The sequence below is a fragment of the Corapipo altera genome, unplaced genomic scaffold, assembly GCF_003945725.1.
Source record: "Corapipo altera isolate COAL_440 unplaced genomic scaffold, ASM394572v1 110, whole genome shotgun sequence".
NCBI lineage: Eukaryota > Metazoa > Chordata > Aves > Passeriformes > Pipridae > Corapipo > Corapipo altera.
Window position 1 is genome coordinate 2,060,280 of NW_020884960.1, and position 22,611 is coordinate 2,082,890.

At 54.4% G+C, this 22,611-nt stretch overlaps 1 protein-coding gene across 14 annotated transcripts in view; it reads right to left on the reverse strand.

Annotated features, from left to right (window-relative positions):
* EPB41L1 (erythrocyte membrane protein band 4.1 like 1) overlaps positions 1–22,611 on the reverse strand; it is a 67,925-nt gene that overhangs the window by 42,965 nt on the left and 2,349 nt on the right. For 13 of the 14 annotated variants that reach the window (XM_027663997.1, XM_027663996.1, XM_027663988.1 and 10 more), the window contains exon 2: positions 16,577–16,626. The exons of the other annotated variant lie outside the window; for it this stretch is intronic. The gene's annotated coding sequence lies outside the window, so the exon portion shown is untranslated. The remainder of the gene's footprint in view (positions 1–16,576; positions 16,627–22,611) is intronic. 14 annotated transcript variants of the gene reach the window in all.

Here is a 22,611-nt window from a genome sequence, read left to right on the forward strand (position 1 = left end):
TAGGAAATGCTGATGAGGGAAAACATCTTCTCTCCCTCCTCCCACACTGCCCTCCTTCCAGACCATTAATCCCAGCCCTGCGCCAGCCCATGGCTGTCTTGCGGCGCTGCTGTGAATCATCATAAGCCACACACTGACTCACAGGTGAGGCTCTGGATGCAGCTGATGCAGGAGCCCTGGGCCCTGCAACCTCCTACAAGGGAGCTCTGCCAACCTCATCCAGCCACCACCAGCCCCCCCATGCCTCTGTGGGCCCGGGGGGGGGGAGCGGCAGCAGCCCCCCACTGTGTAGGGATATGATGCTTCAAAAGATCATTTAAAGCACTCAGTTCAACACAGGGAGCAGCTCCACCCATACCGGCCCGACAAGCCTTTAATTGTGACTGTGATGGAGAGGAGAGTGGGATAAGTCTCCTCTCCCAGGGCCACAGAGATCTTTGAAGGCTGGAGCACCTCTGCTATGGACACAGACTGAAAGGGTTGTCAGTGTTCAGCCTGGAGAAGAGAAGGCTGTGGGGAGACCTTAAATCACTTCCAGTACCAAAAACAGGCTTATAAAAATCAGGGGGAGAGACTTTTTACATGGAGAAATAATGATAGGACAAGGAGCAACTGTTTCAAACTAAAAGAAGAGAGATTTAGATTGGATGTTAGGGAGAAATTCTTCCCTGTGAGGGTAGTGAGGCCCTGGCACAGGTTGCCCAGAGAAGCTGTGGCTGCCCCATGCCTGGAAGTGTTCAAGGCCAGCTTGGATGGGGCTTGGAGCAACCCGGTCTAGTGGAAGGTGTCCCTGTCCATTGCAGTGGATTCCAAACAAGATGGGCTCTAAGGTCCCTTCCAACCCAAACCGTTCTGTGGTTCTGCAACTCCTCTCACACACAGTCACCTGCGCCAGGGCTTTATCCTCATCCCATTAGAGAGGTGTTCTCCATCATCTCACCAAACCTCCTTCCCCCTAGTTTTGGGCTGTGGTTGTTCCTGTCTTGAGCAGTCAGGGCAGAGCTCCTTCTGCTTTCCCACTATTTCAAGCTTCACAGCTCCCCACTGTCCCCAGGCCACCATGACCCCCCTCCACAGTACCAACCCTGCAGATCCAGGATCAGTGGCAGCTCAGCCTTACCCAGAGAAGGCAACACCCAGGGTGGGTCACTCAGCCCAGGACAACAGCTCTCTGTAGCCACCATCCAATCAGCAGGACCTGCCTCCACCCTAATGGGGAAGTGCCTGCTCGGGTCCATCAGGTTCCAGCCTTGGTCCTTCCCAGTGGTGATGTGGAGGTCCTCGAGAGCAGCAGACCTCCAGAGCCAGTGCAGCACGGCAAAGCTGCTCAGGGAGGTCCCTGCGGCCCCTGTGCCAGGCCCAGCAGCTCTTCTCGGCTCAGCCCGAAAGAGCAGAACCCAGCAGGCAGAGGCAGCTGGGCACAGAGTGCTGCTGGGCTCAAACCGGATGCATTTGGTTCCTCCTCCTGCCTTCAGCATCTTGGCTGTTTCCTGAGGGTCTGATCTACCTGCCCTTGCTGCCTGTAGCTGGATGGACCTTGGGGTTCACTTCTCCTCTCAGCCTGGCTCCTGCAGGTCCTTCTTAGCTGGGGCAGCACAGCTTTGGGATCGCAGCACCAGGATTTATCGTCTGGTGCAAAACTTTCTCAGACCCCTCATCCCTACACACTTGTCTCAAGCCCCCTCTCTACATCCCACTATTTTCTCTTTGCTCCTCAGGTTAGTCACACAGACAGATGTTTCAGCCTCCAGGTCTTTTTCCAGACAGTCACAATTTCTTCTGATGTTCTTCATTTACAGTAAAGCACTTTGCCTCCAATTCCTACACACCTGGCTCCTCTGCCCAGCAAACACACTTGCACACAACAGGAAGAACTGAAGCACAAGAGCATGGGCTCCCTGCAGGCAGGACTCAATTCCTACAGGAGCAGTAGGGCACTGGGGTGCTGGGAGAAGCTTTATTGCTCCCCGATACCATCAATCACCTCATCCCATCCTCCCTGCAGCCACAAGGTGCTTGCAGGCATCGTCCCTCTGTACCTCCGTGAGCCTCACACCACACGTCCATCCATGTGCCCCCCTTGCACACATGCAGTCTCACAAGCCCCACTGCCCCAACTCACCCTTTGCCCATCACCTCCAAGCCTGCTATCTCCCAACTCTTTGCCAGGAGCGGTTGAAAAGGAGATGTCAGACTAACAGAACACAATGTTCTCCTGCCCAGTAGGATGATATGAGCTCAAGAACATCCCAGTAGCAACATGAAGGATAATGTGAGCAGTCCGTCTTCACCTGACACCTTTCTTCCCAGCCTGTCAGTGGGCTTTTCACTGGCCCAGGTGAGCTGTGCCACCTTGTCCTGCCAACCACCCCATGGCTGTCCCACCCCATGGTAGCACAGCACCAGGAGGAGCCAGCTCCTCACCAAGTCCTGTGTTCAGTTCTGGGCCCTTCACTTCGATAAAGACATTGAGAGGCTGGAGTGTGTCCAGAGAAGGGAGACAGAGCTGGGGAAGGGTTTGGAGCACAAGCTGGATGAGAAGCCAGCTGAGAGAGCTGGAGGGGCTCAGCCTGGAGAAAAGGAGGCTCAGGGGGGACCTCTACACTCTCTACAGCTCCCTGACAGAAGGGTGGAGCCAGGTGGGGGTTGGGCTCTGCTCCCAGGGAACAAGTGACAGGACAAGAGGACACAGCCCCAAGTTGTGCCATCGGAGGTTCAGGTTGAACATCAGGTTGAACATTCCATGAAGAATTTTTTCATAGAAATGGTGGTCAGGCATTGGAAAGGGCCTGCCCAGGGAGGTGGTGGAGTCACCATCCTTGGAGGCGTTCAAGGAATGACTGGACGCAGCACTCAGTGCTCTGGGCTGGGTGACAAGGTGGTGATCAGTCAAAGATTGAACCTGATGATCTTGGAGGTCTTTTCCAACCTTAATGATTCTGTAATTAAAGTATGGAAGGGCAATGAGGTCTGAACCTGCCAGTGGACTGACCATGGGAGGCTGTTCTCAGCAGAGACACATCCACTCCTGTCCTTCTTGCACAGGTGATGGGTCTAGTCCAGAGCCTGCCCGGCCATGGAGGGCAGGAAGGGCTCATCCAGGCTGTCTGGATCAGTCCGTTCCTGGGGAGAGTTTTGATGGTGACTTCAGACACTTTTGTCCAAACAGGTGGTTGCTCGCCAGCCCCAAGCCAGCCTGGCAAGCTCAGGCGGTTGAGCTGGTATGTTCAGCTCCACTGACCAGACCTGGAGTTCCCAATGGATGCCAAGCTGGTGAAAAGGAGTCAAATCCAGGGCTGAGGCAGCCACTGAGCACCACTGAAGCAGACAGTGGCTCATCATTGACACAGAGTATGACAGCCAGGCTGGAGCTGCCCAGTGAAGAATTGGGTCAGCTCGGGAAAAAAAGGAAAGCAAAGACACCAAAGATGGGATGATCCTGTGGGAACACACTCAAATGAGCGCAGTGGTCCTGTGTAACGCCTCCAAAAGCTTTGGAATCCACCACGTGGAAGGAGCTGGCAGTGTGAGGCTATCCCACTTCCCTGCGTGGGGCTGGTGAAGCTGCTCTGCTGCAGCCAGTTCAGCCTTAACTGACAAGTGTTCAATCCTTGTTTGGGCAATTATGTATTTACATTATGTCAGCAGTTGCCAACAGCCCAGACATCTGCTTGCACATCATGCCCAAGTCAGGCATCGCAGAGACATCTGACCCCAGAGCAGGATGCTGGCCTTCTGCACACACAGCTGACAGGCAGCAAAGTGCCTCTCTTCACAAATGCTCTGTGTTCCCCTGGCATCTCCTGTGGGGGATGGACAGTGACCTGCTGCCCACGGTGCCATCCCCTGCTCCAGAGTTAATAAAGCAGCCTGAGTTTATTTCACAAAACTACACCCTGGGAGTTGAGATCAGAATCCCTGTGGCTCCAGAGGCATTGTGCCACATGTCAAAAATGAATCAGGAGAAAGCTGGAGGGGGAAAAAAGAAGCCAACAAGTTGACAGGGAGTTGTCCCTCAAGTCAGCCTGGAGTCAGGCAGAGATGGCAACTCACCACCACTTAGCTCGGCTGGCAGCACCGAGAGCAGCTGAGGCAGAGTCTGTCCTGAGAGACCCAACCCTCCTTCCAGTTTGCTCCTGCTGTGCTCTGGCCCCAGCCCTTTTGGCACCAGGAAAAAACAGGGAAGAAGAGCATGACCTCTGCTGTATCCCAAGGGGACAGAACTGAGGTGCCTCCTCCTCCTCCAAGCCTGCCAGAATGCAAAGGCAGAGTATTCTCCTTCCTGCTCCCCTTCGCACAGCAGGACACAGTCCTTTTGCAAGACCTGGGAAATTTGGGGCCATTTTGAACAAGATTTTGAATGACGCGCCCCAGTTGAGTAAATAGGTTCAGGAATAAGTTGCTGTGACTCCTTGGAAGCCAAGAAACACCTTCCAAAACCCCACTAATGTGGAAAGCAAGATCTCGCAGCAGGTGAGCCAGGAGAGCAGTGATTGAGCCCCTGCTAACAGCCTGTGCCTCTCCACATGGAAGGGCAGCCCAGACACCATGCGACTGTGAGATGAAAGAGCCAGTGCACGCTGCAGCTTCCAGTCCCCCTGTCCCCTGGTTTCTCTCCCTGCACCCACAGGCTCCCCTGGAGCACATGGGATGGGACCAGCAGCACTGCCACAGCACGTCACATGCCACCACTGAGCCTGGGTGCTGCAACATCATCTTCAGGGCAGAGCACAACCTGCCTGCTTAGTGCTCTGGGGACTTCTCCACCCTCCCTGGCACCCATGGGTCCCTCCAGTCTCACCTGCATTCCCCTAAAGAAGCCAAGCCTTATTGATGCCCTCAGCACCGCCAGGGCCTTGCCTGCACCTGCCCAGCTCAGCCAGGGCAGCAACTCCGGAGTCCCAGGAAGTGCCATGGGGCTGATGCTATTCCAGAGTTCTCCACTTTCAGTCCAATTGCCTCACACTTCAGCTCCTTCCCTGTGACACCTACTCGGTAGTACAAGCAGAAGTGTCTCCCTGTCACCAGCGGTGGAAAACCATCGCCTGCTCCCAGGTAGAGCCTTGGCTCCCTGCTGCTCACCAGTCCCCTCCCTGACTGGGGACACTGCCATGCAGCACCTTTGTGCCAGTACAGCCACACCAGCCTGCAGGTTCACAGGGACCCCAAAACTCATCACAGACCACAGGATCTCACCAGCAGTGTGGCAGCTCTGCCATTCAGGAGCAACAGGCGCATCAAGGACAGATCTTCATGGCAGGATCTGACAGCAGACCCTGTGCCTGAAATCATACAGCGCATTGCTCTGGGGGAGAACCCAGGTAGGTCTGGAAGTTCACTGAGGCTTCTTGCACAGAAAAAGGCTGCCCAGTTTGTTGCCTCTGTCACTCCAGGTAGCCCTGTAAAGCCAGGAATGTGCCTCCTCCAGACAAACACCGACCTTTCAAAAGGAATGCAGAGTTAGGAGCACACCAGGAGTGGAGAGATTTTATGATCCTATGCTGCATCTGGGGTTTCAGCTCTTCCAGCAAAGTCCAGCAAGAAGAACTGTCTGGACAGGAGAAGGCCTGGTAGAGCAGGTTGCTCAACACTCAGCGCTCAACATCCTCCAATGCAATGGCACAGGATGAACCAGCCCTGTGGAGGCACTGAAGGTTTTAAGCCACCACTCAGAGCAACCTCCCCGTCCGCCAGCCCCCAAGCAGCCACCAACAGCTCCTTCCCTTGCTGTGGGATGTCGTCTGAACCAAGGACTCTCCAAGTGCCTTATGAACACCTATCCTTGGGAAAGTCATAAAGAAACAGGACCCAAGACCACAACATACCCAGACAGGGTTGCGGTTACCCTGAGGGACAGCTCCAAGCAGGGACACATGAGCAGTGCAGCCATTGACACTTCCCCAAACCCTTCTGCACCACCCAGCCCTCCCATATTAGCCTCAACATCCCTGTCCCAACATAGCCACCGCCTAAGGAGGATCGAAGGCATCCAGGCTTCAACAGCACAACTGCCCCAGAGGGGAAACAGGCTCCCACAGCATTCCACAGCCACACCCACAGCTCCCAGCCCAGCCAAAGGGCTGCAGGGAGTCTCAGGGTGCAGGAGCCTTGAGGCTCCCACTTTTGGCCCTTCTTCCCAGAACCAGGCAGAAAAGCAGCGCTGAGGTAGAAGCCTCAAACAAAAGGGTCAACAGAGCTTCAAGACACCTTCCTTCCTCAGGGAAAGGTGTTGGTGATCTTGGGCAGAGAAACCCCAAATCAAGGTTTGCGATACCCAGAGATACCCTAGGGTGCTCTTCTGCCCCAGGACAGTGTGGTGCAGGCAGTAGGAGCTCCCATTATACTGCCTGAGAGGATGTGGGCAACGCTGGAGCAGGCAAGGAGTGGTTCAGGAAGGGATGCAGGCAGGGATGTGCTGGGAATGGTACTCGGAAAGCTCCACCTCTGCCGGTTGCTTAGCGACCAGCATCCCGCAGGAGCCACCTCGCCCTCATGTCCCTGCCAGCAGCACCAGCTCTGCTGCATCAGCTCTGGCAGCAGACATGAGCCCAGAAACCACCACCTAGTACCCACCAGCTACCCCCTTCCCACTAAAGCACTGGAACCTGGTTCCACTGGGGATGTGCTCCGCTCAGTCTGTCCCTGCTCCCCATTGGGTCCCACGGCTCAGCCCCAGCCCCACCTCGGAACAAAGGCCTTCAGGAAAGGGAGCAACGCTTTTAGATGAGAAAGACCTCCCACCCCAGGTCCTACTGCTGCTTCCAGAGGCTGATAAGTGCTAGACAGAGAAAGGAAAAGGACACATGGAAATGCCTTCATGCCATTTGAGCACATCTCAAGCAGCCAGCCCAGCTGACTGGGAATGAGCATAGAATTCCAGAATGGTTTGGGTTGGAAAGGACCTTAAACATCATTCAGTTCCACCCCTCTGCCACGGGCAGGGACACCTTCCACTAGACCAGGTTGCTCCAAGCCCTGTCCAACCTGGCCTTGAACACTTCCAGGCATGGGGCAGCCACAGCTTCTCTGGGCAACCTGTGCCAGGGCCTCCCCACTCTCACACAGAAAAATTTATTTCCAATATCCAATCTAAATCTCTGGCAGTGGGAAGTCATTCCCCCTTGTCCTGTCACTCCAGGCCCTTGTCCAAAGTCCCTCTCCAGCTCTCTTGGAGCCACTTTAGGCACTGGAAGGGACTCTAAGGTCCTTCTGGAGCCTTCTCTTCTCCAGGCTGGACAGCATGTTTCCATTGCAGAAGTGCTCCAGCCCCTGGAGCATCTTATTTGCCTCCTCTGGACTCACGCTAACAGCTCTACGTCCTACTGCTCCAGGTGGAGTCTCACCAAAGCGGAGCAGAGGGACAGAATGGCTGGGTCCTGTCCAGCTTTCATCCATCAGCCCCCCCAAGACCATCTCCTCAGGGCTGCCCTCAATCCACTCTCCTCCCAGCCTGTATTTGTGCTTGGGATTGCCCCAACGCTGGAGCTTGCCCTTGGCCTTGTTGAACCTGTTGGCCTGCCCAGGTGCCTTCCCTCCAGCCTGTGACCGCCCCCACAGCTCCGTGTCATCGGCAAACTGGCCAAGGGCGCATCGATCCCACTGCCCGTGTCACCGACAGAGAATCAAACAGCACCGGTGCCAACACTGACTCCTGAGGACACCACTTGCCACTGGGCTCCACCTGGACATTGAGCCCTTGACTACAACCTTTTCAGTGTGACCACCCAACCAATTCCTTATCCACCAAGTTGCCCATCTGTCAAATTCGTGTCTTCAGTTTAGAGACATGGATGCCACGCAGAACAGTGTCCAATCCCTCACACAAGTCCAGGTAGATGACATCGGTTGCTCTTTCCTCATCCATCAGTGCTGTAACCCCATGTTGGAAGGGCAGAAGGGCTCTCCCCCAGCACCATACAACCTGCTTTCCCAGAGACATGTGTCTGAGCCCTCCCTGGGCTCTGGTCAGCATCATCCTTCACACCTGGCTTCCTCCTGCAAGTCCCTGAGCTGCAAAGGGCAAATCACAAGCCTCAGCATCACTGTTGCTTCCCAACTAACTGACAGAGGCCAATATGCCTGGGAAAATCCCTCCAAACATCTCAAAATTTCTTTCCAGGGAAGAAAATGCCACAAGTTCGCAGAAAGAAGAGCAACAGATCAATAAGTGAAACAGGCAGGAGCTCAGCAAAGAGAATTTCTCTTGCAAACACCTTTTTGGACACTGCCTGCAATTTATGCTGCTGCTCATCTCACTTCCAAGGGAAAACAGATTGCCTGACTGGAAAGAGGAGCAGGAAATTGCCATAATAACCATGGAAAATCATACCTGGAAAATAGACCTTCTGGGGCTTCTTTAAACTATTCCCAGCACTGGTGTCCCTAGCAGAGGTCTGACCTCTCACAGGTCAGAGCTAAAGAATAAAACCAAACTCTCCCTTTGACTTGGCACCCCAAAATCTAACTAATCAACAGCGCTGCGAGAAATCAATGCACCCACCAGCACACTGCCCCAAGGCCTCGTTAAAAAAGTGGAGGGGCTTCCATGAGTTTCCCACTCTGGTAACAGCCCTCTTACACCTTGGCACTGCTGGCAGTGACCCTGTGCATGAAAGGAGCCTGAAATACCTGCAGTTGGGTCTCCAGAGGCTGCTCCTCAAAAGTTCCCAGCTTCCCTTGCATTCCCAGGGCCATGCTGACAGCAGGGGAGACATTCCCTGCTGGTGTATTGACACACTGGATGCTGGGGCACAGCATCCCATGTCAGCTCACTCACCAGCACCATCAAAACCAAAGGTTTTTCAGTGAAGTGGAGGAGAATATCTTAGGTGGAGGGGGTTTTGTCTGGTTTCTTTTTGTAAGATATTTTATGCTACAAAATGACTACTGCCATATGGATTTTAAACAAAAAAAAAAAAAAACAAAAACCCAGAAACGCATTCTTCTTTGAATGAAGGTTCAACAAGGCTCAGGGGGCTGGTCACAGGCCCAAGCAAGTCCAGGGCAGCCACCAGGGCAGCCACCAGCTCACAGTGGTGCACGACACGCAGCCAGTACTGGCTTCTGCCAGAGACGGAGGTGCTGACACCTCTCAAAGTGCTGCCTTGATCCAGTCCTGACACTAAGAACAATGCCACTGTTTGGCATTTATTCCATTTGCTTTGTATTACTCTCAAAGACAAAGCTGAAAATTCCTTTTTTTCACTTTTTAACTGGCAGTTCAAGTCTGATTCATCCTTTGTGTGCAGGCAGCCCCCAGCAGCCCTGGCAGCAGCACCCAGTGCCCACAGGCAGTCAGGTGGGTGCGAGACCGTTCCCACCTCCCCACACATCTGCCCATACTGACCCCAGAAAGGACTCCAGCCCAAGTGTGACACCAGGTTTGACACTTCATTGGAGTCCCTTTCATCCCTGGCCCAGCCCTCAGCCCTGTCAGCAGGGTGGCAGGAAGCTGAGTCATTTAGGCAATGCACAGACACAATTCTGACGAACTGGACAAACCCATTCCAGGGTCAACCGGGAGAGATGAACGGAGACACTCAGTTCCCACTGCAGAGCTGCTCCAGCCTCATATTCCCCCATCCAGAACCCGTTAGGCCTCCCCCCCTGGAGGAATCCACCACATCAGTCTCCTCCCAGGCACTGGGTAGACATTTTCTGGGAAGCAAATATTGCTGGTTGTCCCTCCCCCTCCCCCAACCTTTCCATTTTACCTCCTGGACAATCCTGAGCAGAGCAGTTGTTTTTCTTGGCTGCTTAATCTCTCCCCAGCTCCCAAAGGATGTTCACTCATTGCCTGTAGAAGCTCAGCTACCTTTGATGTGTCTCAAATTCTACCCCCAGGCAGGTGAGGAGTGTTCAGGGAACTTGGGCAATTAAATGACAACAGAAAGAAGGGCTGCAGAAGAAGCTTAAAAATAAATAAATAAATGGATGGGAAACAAAAAGAAACCTGAGCAAAGCCCCTCCTTCCCACCCCACCCAAGGGCAGAGCTCCAGGTGAGCAAAGCCCCAAGGTGGGCAGAGCCTCCAGCTCTGAGAGGAAGGTCCTAACCCAGACACCCTGAGCACAAAGCCCTGCTCCCAAAAAACAGGATGCTGCACCCAGGCCCATACTGGGAACAGGGACCCCCAGCACCACAGCCAGCCTAGGAGCTGAGATCCAATCACCACAGCCAGGCTGGGAGTTGGGATCCCACAGTTGGGCTGGCCCCACTACAGCACTACCTAACAGAGTAATTTGTGTCCAGGAGGTCCTGGACCATGGACCAGGCCAAGAAGACCCGGACAGAGGGTGGCATGGCTCCTGGCCTCCCAGCTGATTTGGGAAAGCCTCAGCCAGGACAGGGGACACAAAGCCAGTGGTGTCTCCGGGCTCAGCCAGGTCGAACCCAGGCTGAGCCCTCTGTCCTGCCCAGCCTAGCCTGGCAGCAAGGCTGCTGAGCATGGAATAGTGACATCACAGCTCCCAGGAGCATGAGGCTTCAGTGCTGTCACCACCATATGAGGGGAACAAGATGCCTCTTACACCTCATAGCCACCCTGATGGATGTTCACCACTTCCCATGTGGCTTTCAGATGGTGGGCAGGACGCTCATCCTGCAACTAGGAGGAAGAGAGGGGACAGCTGCCAGGGGATGCCCAGGGCTGGGTGTGAAGGAAAGGGGCATGGTGGTCTTGCCCGGAAAAGCTGCTGGATGGGTGATGGCCATGTGGGGACACAGGCAGGACTGTAGCCCTGGCAGAGAGGCAACATGCCGCCCACAATCCTGGGCTGGCACATCCCTGTGTGCCTCTGCTTATCAGTTCCTGGTCACTCCTCAGAGACCTGAAGGTGGTCTATGATGGGTCCCTTCCAGAGGAGGAGAGTAGCCTGGACTTTTCACAGAGATGGAGCTGCCCATCTCAGTCACCAGGTGGATGAGCTAAGTGGTGGCAAGGCCACCTACCCCCCAGACAGCAACATCCCACTGGGACCAGCACAAGGGGGACCTACTTGAACATGGTTCTGAAGCATGGACCCCTAATCCACTGCTGAAGCATTCACATCCATCCAACTCTACCCAGCCTGCCCCAGCCTCAGGGCATCCACTGCTGCAGCCACAGCCACCAGGAGCCACTGGTGAGGGTGCTCCATCATCAAGGCCCCTTGGGACAGGGCAGCACACACATGGCTCAGCACTGTGTCCCCTCCAACAAGTCAGGGACTGTCACTGGGACTGTTACTGGTGGTGGCAAAAGGGTGGGACACAAACTGCCCGCGATGGCCGCAGCATCTGCCTCATCAACGTCTCTGTCTCCCTGGCAACCTGGCTACTGGCCTTCTCACTTGTAGCCGAGCAGGCTTCTGCACAAAAGCCATGCTCAACCTGTAGCAGGATTATGGCAGTCCTCTCCTTCCCTCGTCCTCCCAAATTCATCCATCCCAAATTTTCCATCCAAAATTCATAATTAAACATAACCTTGCAGTGAGGAACAAGAAGCATCACACCAGAGTCCTGGGAAGTAGCAGTGCTCCTGCTCACCCTGCCTATCACCACCACCACCACTGGGTGTACTGAGAAAGGCTAGCCTTTTGGCTGGAGGAAAGTGGGACCTGTGGAGCAGCCACATGTGGAGTGACAACACTGTCTCAGTGCCAGCTACCTTGAATGACTACATGCACATAGGAGCTGGACAAGCACCTCCAGGTGACACCAGTGGCAGTGAGACCCAACATCACTCTCCATCCAGCAAGTACAGTGGCCTCAGAGGTTCCCAAAGCTCCTCACTGCAGTACAGAGCTCCCCCCAACGCCTCGTCAGCATCCCCATCACCCCACCAAGCATCCTGCCTGCTGTACAGAGGGGGAAGGACAAAAGCCAAGACTCGAATTCCAGGGCAGCATATGGCTCCACAAAGAACCAGCCGAGAGGTCCCTGAGCAATGCCAGAGTAGAGCAAGCACCATGCTGAGGACACTTTCAGGAGCCTGAGATGCTGTGCACAGAGGCATGACAAACACCTGACCCCTCCAGACTGAATATTCCCTAGGGAGGCACCAGAGAGGAAGGTAAGCCCTGGTACCCAAGACCTGCACCCTTCAGCTGCAATGAGGGGAGCAAAACCTGCTTGGTTCCTACCAAGCAGTGCTTGGCACCTGTTCTTCAGGCTGCTGAGGATGGGAAGTGGCCCAAACACCATTCAACCCCTTCAGCAACAGAGAGGAAAGCCACGATAGGAAAATTTGTCGCAGAATAAAGAAGAGAGCAGCAAGAGGTGTCAAGAAAATTGGCTGGAAGAAGCCCAGAGAGGTGCCACCACCAGTACCCGGCCATTGGAAGATGGTGGCCCAGAGCATACCTGCACCAGGGCCAGGTGCTCTCCTGAACATGGCCCAGCCTGTGCATCACCCTTCGGAGCAAGTCATGCAGGTCCCCAGCCCACACCATGCGTGTTCAGATGCTGCCTACAGCTTCAAATCCCTTGGGTCCTGCTGTGCCAAAAAAGCTGTTGAAACACCAGTCCCAGGTGGCAAGTCCTCCACAGGGATCTAAGAACAGACAGCTCTTCCTTTCCATCCAGCCCCAGTGGAATCACCAGTCTAGCAAGGAAGGAGCCCACCCCAGCCCTTCATACTCTTGGCCAAGAGCACTGGTGGGAGAGGGGTGGTACCTGACATGGGAACAGAGGTCTCTGTCACTCTGAGACTTGCTGAGGACTTGGGGGAGCTTGTGGCCATCAGAGCAACAAAGCTGCATCTTCCCTGGAAGGCCTCATCTCCTGTTGCCCAAGCAGATAGCCCTGCATGTCAAAGGTGGGGCAAGATCCCAGCACGGCTCTGGAAAGAGGAGCCTCCAACAGCCAGGCAGAGATGTCAGAGATGGGTGGGCACCCCAGCTCACCCCACCATGACACAGCACAGGGGAAGCTCGGCTTCTAAGTGGTGTGATGCAGAAGAGGTTAAAAGGATCAGCCAAGGCAAGTAGGGTATTTGTCCAGCAGCCAGCCTTTCCCAAGAGTTTGAGGGAGCTCCCACCAGCCTTCAGGGCACACACTGCCACATATCACAAACCTGTTTGCTCAGCCCCAGCCAAAGCAGCTGGGATGGTACAGAGCAAGGCTCATTGACCAAGGCATGTCTTGCAGCCAGGATGGGCCCCAAATCAAGAGCAAAGTGCACCATCAGCCCCAAGGCAGGGTGGGGGACAGGCAGGGCACTGCCCCAGTACCTTGCAAGCAGCACTGCCAGCTCCTGCTAGGAACCCCTGCTAGGGTTCCGCTGCTCTGTGGGGGTGGGGGGCACGGAGCACAGAACAGCTTCATCTTCCCAACTACTCCATAAAACAGACTGACAGTGTTTTTCAGGCCTAAGGTGAACTGTGCAGTGCCTTGGGCCAATTTTTTTAATAAAAATCTAATCTTGCCCAAGGTGCTGGGGAGGCACCCCAGCAGCTGCTCTGTGCCCACCTGCACTTTGCAGCCATTAGAAACTGCCCATAAACAGAGCTTTGGGGCTAAACCACCTCAGTGACACATCTTGACAGTGCTAGGAGCTCTGCCTGGGGACAGGGTAGTTGTGCCCAAGAGTTGGCCCTGCCCTGCTGGCCTCCTGTGCTTTTTGGGATGGGGAAGAGGTTGTCCAAGAGGTGCCATAGCCAAGTGGAGCAGTCAGCCCAGGTAGGGACCAGGTTCTCCAGGGAGACCCTGGGACCACCACCAGCAACGCAGAACATCCCTCCCCTCCTACTCCAACCCTCACACAGGGACAGCACTGGAGCAGAGCCCTGGAATGTTCTGGTGCAGCAGAGGAGGGAGACTGAACCAAAGGCTTTGTGAACACAGCTCCTGCTGACCACCATGGGGCATCAGCAGGGCACCTCAGATACACGAGCAGGCAGGGGTGTGGCAGACCACACTGACCACCCACCACCAGGGAATGCTCTTCCTCCACTGGTGACGGTAGTGAGCTGCTCCCATCCTGCTGCAGGTCCTCTGCTGCCTCAGCAGCCACTGCCCTCAGAGCAAGGCAGAGACCAGGGGTTCAGCCACCCTGTGCTGGGATGTGGCAGCCAGGAGAGATCAGCTGCTCTCTGTGCAAGAACACCCTGGGAAGCAGTGTGTTGGAAGAGGAGAGGAGCTTGAGGAGGTGAAGAGCACCTGGATGAAGGGGAGCCCCCAAAGAAAGCCAGCTCAGGCACAGGTTTGGCCTTCTCCCATCATCTCTTTCCTTCCAAAGGGCCAAGGGCTCTTCCCACAGTCATCTTCTTCTGCTCTGCAGTCCCAGGAGGGACCTGTTTGGGTCCAAAGTACGAAGAGTCATGTTCCCCAGGGTAATGATCACACCTTGTCACCAGTTTTGAGGACAGAGTAGTTCTATTGGAAGAGACCTACAACAACCATCAGCCCAGCAGCAAGCCCTTCCAGACACCCAGGAAGTAGGATACAGTATCAGCTGTGATGGAGCTGCAGGAATACAGAGAAAGGAGAAGCTCATTGCCAGCACAATCACTGTGCTGTGACCAAAATGTCACCAATCTTTCACGAAGCAGGGGGACACCTCCCTCGGCACACAGCAGCAGCTGGCCTGGGGTGTGCTGGGAAGGATCTGCTTGCCAAGACTTACTAGGGAGCTGGGACCTGCAGGTGACTGGCACAGGCTGGGTGAGCCTGCCTGGAATGCACAGACACAGAGTAGCTCTGCTGTGCTACAGCTGCCCCAAGTCCCCAGCACCAGCTCACAAGATGAAAGGGGAAATCATGAAACCAAAGACACAGACCTGGGCCGCTGCCCCCAGCTACACGTGGGGCAACAAGGCCAATAGCAAAAGCAAGGGCTCACTGCAGAGGTGGCACATGTCCTCCTGCTCCTCATGCCACCCCAGTGTGGGGAACTGCAACAGGGACTTGCATCCCCGTGTAAGGGCAGAGCTTCCTGCAGGGCATCACCCAGGAGCCGAACACTCCCACGTCAGCAGTGGCTGGTGCCCAGCCTCCCATGCAGTGTTCCTTGTGCTGAGCCCCAGCATGGAGCCCGCAGCACCCTGACCCCATCCTGCACGGAAACTGAGGCACACAGCAATGCAGGAGCACATGTAATCCACCATTGAAGTTGGGCCTGCACCTCTGCCTCAACCAATTCCAAAACTGGTCATCCAGCACTCAAACTCTTCAGCATACAGAGACAGGAGAGGAAATCCAGTCATTCTCCTTACTCTCCCCACAGACATGCACTCCAGGGTACAGGTGGATTTGGCATCTCACTGGATGCACAAAATGCCTGGAGGAGGAGAGCTGGTGAGACACCAGATGGTGAGAAACTGCTCATAAAACATGAGGACCTGCCATGTTCAGAGTCAGAGACATCTCTAGCCCCAAGGAGCCCATCACAGCAGCCTATCACAGCCCTCAGCAGGGACGTGGATCCCCTATCCGCATCTGTGCCCACAGAGTCACAGAATCTCCTGAGTGGGAAGGGACCCAAAAGGATCACCGAGTCCAGCTCCTGGTCCTGCACAGGGACAACCCCAACAATCCCACCATGTGCCTGAAAGTGTTGCCCATATGCTCCTTACACTCTGTCAGGCTTGGGGCCATGACCACTGCCCTGCGGAACCTGTTCCAGTGCTTGACCACCCTCTGGGGGAAGAACTTGCACCCACTGCCTCATGTGGGCAGGAGCCATTGGCATGGAACCCATTGGCAGCAGGGTTCCACTGCCACATGGCCCTGTTGCCTGGGAAAGAGCCAGGACAGCAGGGTACAGCTATGGAGTTCCTCATTCCCCGTTTTTAGATGATGAAACCATGCTCCCATCTCAGTCCTGGGCAAGCATCATAACTCTGCCCAGGCTCACCTCACAGGTCAGACAGCAAAAGCAAAAGCCAGACCTTGTCCTCCCAACCATCACTAGCCCCACACTGGCTGCAGGATGCACAGAAGCAGATCCTCACATCTGGTTTCACATGGATGTCACCGTGCTGTGCAGTGGGGCCCTGGAGTAGAGCAGCCCTTCCAGCCGGAAGAACCGTGGGGCCTCTGAGAAAGCCTGGACCACAAGCCCTTAACTCTTTCAGGCATCACAGCTATTTAATCCTGCAGCTCAGACCTCTCCCGTACTTCGCTCCCAGTTGCCCAGCAGTGCCAGAGGCAACTCAGGCCAGTTGTGCCCAGCCTCATGAGCCCAAGGACCTGAGCCCCGAGCCAGCAAAACACCACAGCTAGTTTTTAAACACACCGCCTTCCTTAGATCCTCCATACGAAAGATGGCATGGAAACTCAGAGCATGGAAACTCAACACCACGAGTAATATCCCAAAGCCGCTCCGTCAGTGGACAAGGAGTCAGGCAGCCCATAGGAGCCTTTTTGTTGGCAAAGGGGCCCAAGTTCCAACTAAACAAGGAAACGATCCTAACACAAAGCCAGAAGCCCAAGCCCAGCAGTGTGGTGCTTTGGTGGGAGCAGGCTAGATTTCCAGTCCTGCTGGGGGTTCCTGGCAGACAAGCCTCCATGCTGAGCAATCCGTTCTACACTGCAAAACCCACTCAGCCTCATCTGGGATCTGGAAAGGAGAACAAAAGCTTTCAGGATAAACTCACGCTGCTTCCAGGGGCTGCTCTCAGTGCTCGGTTCAGGCACAATTCAGAACCTGCAAAGAAGAAATCAGATTTGGTTAAAAAGAAGATGATAGCAAGTTCTCGGAAGGACAGCTACAGCTGTCACAAGAGGGTGCCTGCCTAGCTCGAGCGCTGTGTTTAAATTCCATACAGATCTCCTTGCTGAAGAATGGAAGCTCAAGATTGTGTCAGATGTCATTTTGCTCTCCAAGAGCCTGATGTGAAGGCCAGCTCTGTTCATTCCAGGATAAAAGCAAATATTTACTACAGCAGTGCTGCAGAGCCAACACACCTCCAAGAAGTGACACTGATTCCCTGGGTGTGACCCAAGTGTTCTCCTTTCAGGCCATCTGTACCATCCCATTGTCACCCATCCCTCCGGCTCATGGCATGGCCTTCACAGTGACACCAAGGGTAACATCTGGTCAGCAGGGCTTTGGCTGCAGGCGATGATGCAGGTCAGTGATGCGGGACCTACACAAGGCAGCCCCACTCCCTCATCCATGGAGTCACTGGCGGGTCTGGCACACCAGGAGGAAAATGAGCAGTTTGAACAGGAACAGCCCCCGTCCTGCAACAGCATTTTCAGGGCCACTTTTAACATGACAACTGCATCTAACAGGAGGGAAGAATCTGCCCAGCAGGCACTACAGTGACATGGAAGAGGAAGCATGGTCTCACAGCACAGCAGGGATACCTCCCACTTTTCCAAGGTTTAATTTTCAAACATACTTGGACAGGTAAGGCCCAGCCTCCCACCAGTGCAGAAGCAAAGCAGGCAGGATGACACACCTATGCAAAGCTCCCACCTCTCCCATGGCTTCTGAAAAATCCTTTCACTCTCCACAAGCAAACAACAGCTGTGTGTGGCCAACAGCCTGCCCTGACACTGACCCACAGCAGCTTTCCCAAAGAGCCACAAAAGCTGCTCCACTTTCCATGTGGACCAAGTCCCCACACAGCACGGCAACATCAAGCGACTGACCCACAGCTGGGCAGCTCCCCCGTGGGCTCTGGCCAGACACACAAGGATCTGTGGAGCTCTCTTCCTCTTTTGGCCTCTGTGGCCCTGCTCCTTCTCTGTCAAGCCCAGCAATTTCTGTGGGTACTCTGTGCTGCTCTCAGGTTTCTCCTATCCCAGCTCAAGGGTGAGTCAACAGAAGCCAAGCAGAGATGGGCAGGCAGGTTCACAGCCAGGTACAAAAGCAGCCAGCTTTCCACAGACCCAGAAGAAGAGGTATGGCACGTGGGGCTCCCAAGCCTGCACCCTGTTCCTCCTGCAAGGGAGGATGGAGGATGCAGCCACCAAAGGCAGGGCAGTCGCACTCGACACTCCCCAACCTGCCTGTGTTGGTGCTGTCAAGCAAAGCCCTTGTGTTCTCCATCAGCCACTGACTGTGGCTTCCCTGAGTGAGCAGCATTCACTGGGACTGACTGTATTATGGCAGGCTCCAAGCTATAGACATCAATTAGTATCATTAATGAAGTGTTCTGAGAATACAGGCAGTGGGAGCAAGACCTTCCCCAACCCTGCTCACTTCTGCCTGCAAACAGTAGCTCCCCATCACACTCCTGCAAGAGAAAATCCATGCTGGATTGCATCCTGACCTCCTGCCATGCAGCTTTGCCAGCACCAGGCCAGTGAGTACACCATCGCAGCCACAGACACTGCCCCAGGCTCGAAAACATCCCACAGTGACCTACATTGTCACAACATCGTCATCACAATCATCCAGCCTGGTCCTGATGGATCAGTGTGAGTGCTGGCTGGGGAATAGGCGCTGGGGCACGGCAGCAGCTAGATGAAGGTTCCAGTCTGTGCCCAGGGCAGAGCCCAGCTGGGACCATGGGCCAGCTCAGCTGCTGGCTGGGCTTAGAAGGGAGCCCTGCACTGGCCCAGCTCACTCAAATCTGGGCCAGCATGTTGCAAACATGCTGATGGGTCCAACAAGGGACAAGGATTCGCACTGTCCCCTTCACATGAGCACCAGAGCAGGAGCACACCCGGAGCAGGGAGTGCAGCAGCACATATGGAGAAGCAGTCCAGTTGCGCACAGCTTTGCCCACTCAGCATCACAGCAGCTCAGTGAGCCGAGAGGGAACAGCCCAGCCAGCGTCCAGCAGGAGAGGCCCACAGACCACACCACCATGGGCTTCCAGGCTGCCCTGCCCACACCCACAGCCAGCAGCAGCGCACCAGGATGAGACTGCATTTCTTACAGATAGGTCACACACGAGACCAAGGTGACCAACAAGGATTTATAATCGTCATATAGAATCATAGGATGGCGTGAGTTGAAAGGGACCTTAAAGTTCATCTTGTTCCCCAGCCTTCCACTAGACACCTTCCACTAGACAGAGTTGCTCAAAGCCCAGTTCAACCTGGCCCTGGACACTTCCAGAGATGCCATGCTACCATATCATACCACTGGAAAACATTCTTTGGTTCCCTGAAGAACAGTTCCAGTGATTTGGCAGAGGTAACAGCCCCTGCCCCACATACGGATGCACATACCCAGAGCCAGATCAGCCCTCACAGGAGGTTTCTCTTGTTCTGGTCAGTTCAGTCCGCAGGACCTTCATCTATCAGTAAATCTCCTAAAAGGAAACACTGCTGAGAATTCAGGCTGGAATTTTCCTCCACCAAAGTTCACCATCAACTTTAGGTTTGCATCCTTGTCAAAAACGGCACCTTGTCAAAAACGGTCAGCGAGCAGCAGACCTAGCTGTACGACCACCCCTCTCCCACCTTGAGACTTTTGCTACGCCCCTGTCAGCACCATTAAAGCAGATCCCCAAAGTTCTATCAGGTACTACACCACCCTGTGCTCTGCAAGGCTTCTGCCAGCACAAACACTGTCAGATCCATAGTACACCTAATTAGAAAATCCAGTTGCTTCTCTTACGCATAGAGTAGTGCTTCCCACAGGATCATTAAGGAGAAAAACCTGCAGGTGTCCTTCACATGTGGCCACCTGGGTGATGGTCCCCTGTGGATGGGCCTGAGGAGGATGCGAAAGGCTGGTCCATCCCCCTCCACCCTGCAGCCGCCTCCGGCCTGGCCTCGCTGCTGGCACTCACCCTGACAAGTCAGATTAGCTGATTACAAAGGGGAATGTGTCATTTCAAACACACAATCAGATTTCCCGGTCCTTCTGCCCATAACAAAATGTCTCATGAAATGGCTCATTCTGCTCTCCCATAGAAACGTGTTTCCCTGCAAAAGCCTGATACGAGGAGAGGAGGCAGAAAAAGGAAAAGGCAAAGCTAAAAATATCAACTGAAAGATACCACGACAGCAACAGATTCACAGGAAAACGAGGTGGGAAGGGGGCTGCGAATGTGTTAAGATCCTGTTTAATCTCTCCCCAGCCACCTAAAAAATGCAACGAAGGCAGAAATGATACCTCAACATTTCCTTTGTGCGAGAGCTGACTCCACCCTGTGTTTTCCTCTCCATCTGATGCTCAGGGAAGGATACCAGCAGACATCTCTGTTGCTGCCAGGCAGCAAGGGGCCCTGGCAGTGGGTTAGTAGGAGCAGAGGGAGGAAGGAGTCGGTGGGAGGAACCTGGCAGCAGGGCCGGGCTGTGAATCCTCATTCAGCATCATCTCAGACGCAGGATGAGCTTTACACTAGCACAGCACCTGCTCCTGGTTTCCACCCCATCGCTAGCACCTTGCAAAGGAGCATTGAGACTGAGGAGGCATCAGGGACATCTCAGTGTACTGAGATGGCCACAGGGTTCAGTTACAGCTGGTGGGCAGAGGGCTGGTCTCTGAACGGGGGATGGACCAACCTGCTACCTCATTTCATCACTACAAAGAGGCCAAGTGCCCAAGCAAAACTGCTGACCTGCTGGCAGCTGCAGATCTGCAGCTTCAGCCTCATTTATCTCGTGTTTTGAGCACAAAAGAATCAGCCCAGTCTCCTCTTGGCACTGTGATCCTGCTGGACCGAGGATGCTGCGCACCCAGAGCCAGCTGCCCCCAGACACTGCAGCTCCCACACAGGGCAGACCCCGTCTGGGACACTGCTAAGCCCCTTGGGGAGCCAGGATTGCCCTACAGAGGACAAAACTCAGACCATCAGCAGAAGATGAAAAGAAAATCCTCTTCCAGAGCATTATAATCCAGATTTTAAGGCTCTGTCTGCTGCTCCCACCCCTGAGGAGTCTACATGAGCATGTTCATGGGCGTGTGCACACCAGGCAGGGTACTGTCAGCTGCATTCAGAGTCCCCTCAGCTGTGTACTGGGACAAGCAGACATGAGAATTTGTACCAAATTACCCATGTCTGCTTCTCCCAGTACATGCCTGACTCTTTCCACACAGTCCCACAGCTCCCTGCCAAGTGCAAGGAGAGCGAACTTTGACTCCTGTCCCAGTCATACAAAACTTCAGCCCAACAGCTCGTCTTGGGATTAGATATAAGGGAGAAGTTCTTCCCTATGAGAGTGGGGAGACCCTGGCACAGGTTGCCCAGAGGAGCTGTGGCTGCCCTATCCCTGGAAGTGTCCAAGGCCAGGTTGGATGGGTCATGGAGCAACCTGGGCTAGTGGAAGGTGTCCCTGCCCGTGGCAGCGGGATTGGAATGAGAGGAGCTTTAAGGTCCCTTCCAACCCAAACCCATGATTCCGTGCCACCACGCACCCTCAAACAGTTCACCTCCTCGGAGCAAGGCAGGGCGGAGGAAGCAGCTGTCATTCAAGACAAGGGACATCCACGGAGGCTGGGCCCAGCACCCTGTTCTGTACCAGGGACACACTGTGCGGGCAGGAGACATGCTGCAGAAAGCAGACACTGCTCCCATAGTGAAGGACATGATTGCTCAGATCTCCTACTCTTCACTTTAAGGCACACGTAGGTCCTGGACAACCCACAGACATCCACCCAGGGGCTGGAAAGAGAGGAAGGATGGATCTTCAGGCTTAAGGAAATACTGCAACATGCCTCCATCAGACAGTCTCCTTCCACTACCCTTTCCACCACCTGTAATTCAGTCAAGGTGATGAATGAAGGACTGGACAGGTCAGCATGGTGCCTCACCAGCAGCAGTGATGCTAGACTTTATAGACTCAAGTAACACAGGGCAGGGGCTGGGAAGGAGTTCCCAAGGGAGACTCTTCTCCAGCTTCCACAAACACATATAACCCCTTCCAGGCTCAAGCGACAGCATAAGCCAACAGTGACTGTGGGTCCAGGCTCAAAGCCAACGACCCCTGACAGAAGAAGAGAATTGGGGCCAGTCCCTTCACTAAGCACCACAGACCCGCACAGACTTCCTCGGTGCAACCACCCCAGCTCTGACAAATCCAAACCTGCTGACTCAGAGCCACCGACTGCTGTAGTGAGAACAATAAGCCACGCAGCCATCACTGTCACAGCCTCAGTGCAAGCACATTTTAGGTGCCCGTATGAGAGTCAGGTATTTGTAGCTGCACAGGTCTCCCTGCACAGGAGCTTCCAGCATCCAGGGACTCAGGAACTGCTGCTGTTTTGCGTTTCTTCTTTGCCATCTCTGCTTAAAACAGAGCTCCAGGCTCAACTTAGACCTCCAAGTGGCAGGCACCCCATGAAAGTCTACTATACACAGGCCTTACAGCCTCCCACGCTGCTCTGTGCAAAGCTTAAGCCCAATACTCAGCCCATTTCTTCGCACACACTTGCTTCCCCATCGGCATCCCAGCTGTCACTCTGGTACCATAGCACTGTACCCAAGGCAGCAGGGAAATATCCCAAGTCCATGGCCAAAGAGAATTAAGGCAAAGGACACTCAAGTGATGTCTGCAAGTCTGAGCAGGAAGCTCGGAGCAAGCCTGGGACCAGCCAAGCTCACTCCCTGCCCTTTAACGAACAGGTCATTCTCTGTGGCTTCCTAATTTAGAAATCCTAATTAGTTATGGGAAAGATTTCTTCTTTTAGGGACAAAATTAGTCAGGCACCTGACTGGTCTGTCAGTCTCTGAAAGCCTCCTCTAGGAAAGCAGAAGTCCTCAGCAGTGCTGGAGCAAGGAGG